Source organism: Alligator mississippiensis, chromosome 7 (genome assembly GCF_030867095.1).
Source record: "Alligator mississippiensis isolate rAllMis1 chromosome 7, rAllMis1, whole genome shotgun sequence".
In the NCBI taxonomy this organism is placed as follows: Eukaryota; Metazoa; Chordata; order Crocodylia; family Alligatoridae; genus Alligator; species Alligator mississippiensis.
Genome location: NC_081830.1, coordinates 2,692,449 through 2,697,105, shown reverse-complemented (window position 1 = coordinate 2,697,105; position 4,657 = coordinate 2,692,449). Strand labels below are relative to the sequence as shown.

Sequence of the window (4,657 nt, the reverse complement as noted above, 5' to 3'; positions counted from 1 at the left end):
CCTTGTCCCTGTGGAGCTATGTTGTGAGCCTGGGTTTCTATATTTCTTTACTTTGTGAAGTTTTGCATGCATTGATCTGTGTGTTGTGTGGCCGGCTTTCTTTGTACCTTAACAAAATATATGCACATGGATCCGTGTATTGCATGTATGGCTTTCAGTGGGTTGGGTGGAGGGATCCCTGTGTTATGTGTATTTTTCTGGACTGTGTTGTGTGCGTGAGCTTGTATTGATCTCCCATGTGCAGTTGGCCATCTCTCTCTCAGGCATTTAATTGTTTTTTTGCAGGCTGGTCTGGGGCAGGATCTGAGACCTAGTCCTGGCCCATCACCTCCCAGCATAATGATGTAGAGAAAGCAGAGCCTGGGGCACTGTCTAATCTGCCTGCTGCTTTCTCTGGTCTCTGTGCTCTAGGCAACTCCTTATCCAGCCCAGGAATGGGAGCTCCAGATCCTGGATCTAAGGAGCGCCCCCAGTAAGACAATGCCCAATACTAGAGTGTTCAAACTCTACCCTTTAATGCAATGGCCATTTGCAAATGTGTTTCCCTCTGTTCCTGTGCCCCTAGCCTGTTTCAAAAACCACACGCTCCTGGCTGTTGTGTTTTTGTCCTAAAGCATTTTATTTCAGCAAGCAGCAATAAAATTGATCTAGCTTGAAAGGCTCAGACTGACACAATGAGCTTCCTAAGCAACCACCAGACACATACAACTCCTCTACTCACCAGTTACCTCAGATTTGCTCACCATGCAGGTCTCTGCCCTATCTTGTTTGTACACAATGGAGTCCAGCAATTGCAAGTAAATGTATTATACAGAGAGGGGGCAATGTAACAGTCACTAGGAGGCAGCAAAGGGGCCAAAGCACTTATAAAATGGGTTATCACCTGTTAAGGGGGTCCCTTAACATGTTCAGAGGGTACAGGGTGGGTATGTTTTCTGGTGTGCATGTACGGAGCAATCAGCAAAAGGCCACATCATCCAAGCAGAAGCACAGGTAGCAGCCAGGCCACTAGCTGGTCTGTGCCATGACTTGGATTCGCACATAGTGGATGGGAACCCCGTCTTTACAAGTGACCCGGATCCGGCGCTTGGAAGACTTGCCCCTGTAGCGGCACTGGGTACTACTGCCTTTCTTTGCCCGGATGCAGTCAGTAACTGGGTAAGCCTGGAGGCTCTCACGGGTATTTTTGCTGATCCGCTTCCCTGAGCGGCAGATGTATTTCATCCTGGCCTCGTTGACATGAATGAAGGTGTTGTTGAGCCTGCAGGGCAGTTTCCGGCGCTGCCTCATGGTGTTGCAGTATTGACGGTTGTTCTTAGCTCTAGTCTTGGGAAAGTCAAGGTGCTTATTCTTGAACTCTTTATATTTGCCATCTTGAGCTACCACCATTAGCCAAGCAACTGTCAGCAAGAGCAAGAGGAGGAGCATGGGGCAAGGTGCCTTTTGGGTCATAGCAGTGCCTGATACTGGTCTTCCTGCAGTGGGAACAAAAGCATTCATGGGATAGAACCTGGTTGGGGTGGGGACTCTTTCTACCACTGAGCATCCTTACCCACTACACCCACCCCACAAGATCCCACTGCCACATACCCTGCCCTTGCTGTTTCCCCTGTAGTGGCTCCACCCCATGCCCACACTGCAAGCTACTCTCAACAGTCAGTCATTCTCAATGACTCCATTTAACACACCCCTCCAGTGTCCAGCTGCCTCCAGTGCCTACAGAACCCATTTGTAACAGGCAGCAATAATGCCCTTCGTTAGGCAGTCAGCTTCCTTTATTTTTCCTGCTGGCGAGCAGTGAGGGATTAAGCCCAATAACAAGTGGGGAAAATGAGGCACATAATAGGCAAATGATACAAATGCACAAAGATGGTCAGCAGGGAAGGGGTTTTTATCGTTGCAGCGCTTGCACACTGTTGCGCTGTCTCAGAACAAGTGAGCATGAACCCAGGAGTCGGGGCTTCTGATCCCAACTCTACGCTGAAGTCTTTGCTGCCTAGCAAGGGCTTGGGATAGAAACCAAGTATCCTGGATTTCATAGGAACACGGGACTAGCAGGGAACCCCTGGGTTACTGAGACCAATATCCAGCTATCACAGACAGCCATGGCATTATCACCCCCTTCATCAAGTTATTGAGACACAAATGATCCTGCTCGGAAATTGGGCATGGCATTGCCTTCCCCTTACCTGAATCCTTGTACTGTGTTTCCTGGTAGAGAAATGGACTCAGCAACCTGCAAAGCTGAGAAACGCTAGGTGTCCACCCCTCTGGGACTCATTATATAGATCCCATCCATGCATTGGGGAGGTTGGTGTGCAGTAACTGTGGGAGGCGGTGGGGAGGGAGGGAGGGAGCAGGGTGTGAAGAAATTCTGGCACAGTCCTCTGAGCTAATGGAGTGAAACAGAAGTGAAGTGTGTCGGTTGGAAAGAGTGGGGAGAGAGAGAGGGTTGCATATATAATTCTGTTTTCTTGTGCCCAGGACAGTACAATATTTCAAATGTGTGTGTATAAATATAGCGTGAGATAAAGAGAAAGGTGTTTTAACAAATGTTTGTGTGTGTGCATGTGTTTGCATAAGTGTGTGTGTGGGGGGGGAGAAATGGATGTCCTTTTTTAACAACGATGTGGTGTGCCTTTGTTTGGTTACCTCTGGGGAAACACGTTTTGTTGTATGCAGGCATACATGGGCATATGGGTGTAGATATGAGTCCATCCGGGATTATGGTGTTGACATGCACTTAGTTCTTGGTAAGTGAATGCCTGCTCATGCTTGCATGTATGCACATGTTGCATTATTACGCATCCTAGGTTCTACCACCGATAGTGGAGTGAATATAAGTAGTGCCATACTGGATGAGACTAAAGGTCCCTCTAGCCCAGTACTCTGTCTCAATAGTGGCAGTAGTCAATGATTTGGAGGGAGAGTATATGTACAGAACATGTCTAGTGCACATGTGTACATGTCTAATGTATCTTGTCACACCCATCCTGACAGCAACCATACTTGGATTAGGAATGCCAGATCCTTGACTGCTGTATTTAATAACTATTCTTGGACCTGTCCTTCAGAATTTTTCTAATCCCTTTTTAGGATGATAGGAAAAGGGTCTCATGAAGTCATGTAGTCCAGCCCCCTGCTCAGGGTAGGTTCATCCCCGATTTAAACCATCTCAGCCAAGTGTCTGTCCAACCCATTCTTGAAAACTTCCAAGGATGGAGGTTTCACAACATCTCTAGTAAGCTTGTTCAAATGCTTGACCACCCTTATAGTCAGAAGGTTCTTCCTAATCTCCAACAAACATTTCCCCTGGTGAAGTTTGAGTCCATTGCCCCTAGTCCTATCCCCTGCAGACATAGAGAAAAGCCCATCTCCATCCTCCATCACCCTTCAGGTATTAGAAGAAAGTTATCCAATCCCTCCTCAGTCTTCTCTTCTCCAAGCTAAATAACCCTAGTTCTGTCAGCCTATCCTCATAGGTCTTGTCTCCCATAGGTTTGGTTGCCATGCATTGGACTCTTTCCAATCTTCCCACGTCCTTCTTGAAGTGTGAGGCCTAAAGCTGGACACCGTATTCAGGTGAGGTGTCACCAGCGCTGAATAGAGCGAGAGAATCACTTCTCTCAGTTTGCAGCTGACACTCCCAATATGTCACTGGCTTTTTTTTTTTTCCAAGAAGAGCACACCGTTGATTTATATTCATCTTATAGTTCACCATAACTCTCAGGTCCTTCTCTGAAGTACTTTAGCCTAGCCAATCATTCCCCAATCTGTATTTGTGCAGGCTGTTCAATGTTTTAACCTGGTTGTACTACCTGCCTCTATATTGAGTTCCACAAGCTCTGTGCTGTGCAAAAGAAGATTTCCTATTGCTTGTGTTAATCCTGTCCCATGTAATTTCAGTGGGTACTCCCTAGCTCTTGTATTCTGAATCGGTGTGAACTGACCCCACAGTAGATCAGGTCAGACTCATTTCCTGCCTTGTTCTTCTCTATTCCTCATCCCTGTCCCTGACCTGCAGTCACTCTGATACCCAGGCGCCTGGCTTTGCCAGTCTCCCCCACTCAAGCAAGATCAATAAGATGTGACCCTTCTAGAAACCTTGGCTCAGAGCTAGCCCCATCTTCCCACATCCCTGTAAAACAGGGTTGGCTCTCACCCCAACCCAAGCAGAGAGCAGTCCAAGTGTCCATCCCACACCATTATTTGCTCAGGGGTGTCAGTTGGGGATTGAGACAACCCTGACATGGTCCCACTTCTCCTCAGGGCTTTTGTGTTTGGAGGACACACCCTATGTAACAGTTGGGAAAGTTGTGCCCACACAAGGGAAGGTTTCACAACGTCAAGAGGCCCAGGGACCAACTGTGATCATAAGAAAACTGGGCTGGAAGGGACCTTAAGAGATCACATAGCTTAACCCCAAGGCAGAATCATTCCTATCTAAACCATCCTCAACAAGTGCTTGTTTAGCTTCGAGTTAAACAGTTGCTATGAATGGGGCCTCTCCTACTTTTACATGTAATATGTTCTTATGCTTAAGCACCCATCTAGTTAGTTCTTCCTTAATCTCTGACCTGTCTCCCTAGATTGTTTTTTTTCAAAAAACCCTGATTTTTTTTTTTCCAGTTTGTTCCTGTGCCCAAAACTTGAACAC

The 4,657-nt window shown here is 47.1% G+C and overlaps 1 long non-coding RNA gene across 1 annotated transcript; it reads right to left on the bottom strand.

The window, feature by feature from the left end:
- Positions 1-595: 595 nt before the first annotated feature.
- On the bottom strand, positions 596-2,309 carry LOC132251626 (uncharacterized). The gene is made up of 2 exons (XR_009463617.1): positions 2,190-2,309; positions 596-1,475 (listed from the first exon to the last, which is right to left on the bottom strand). It is a non-coding gene; the product is annotated as an uncharacterized LOC132251626 (long non-coding RNA).
- Between the last annotated feature and the right edge of the window lie 2,348 nt (positions 2,310-4,657).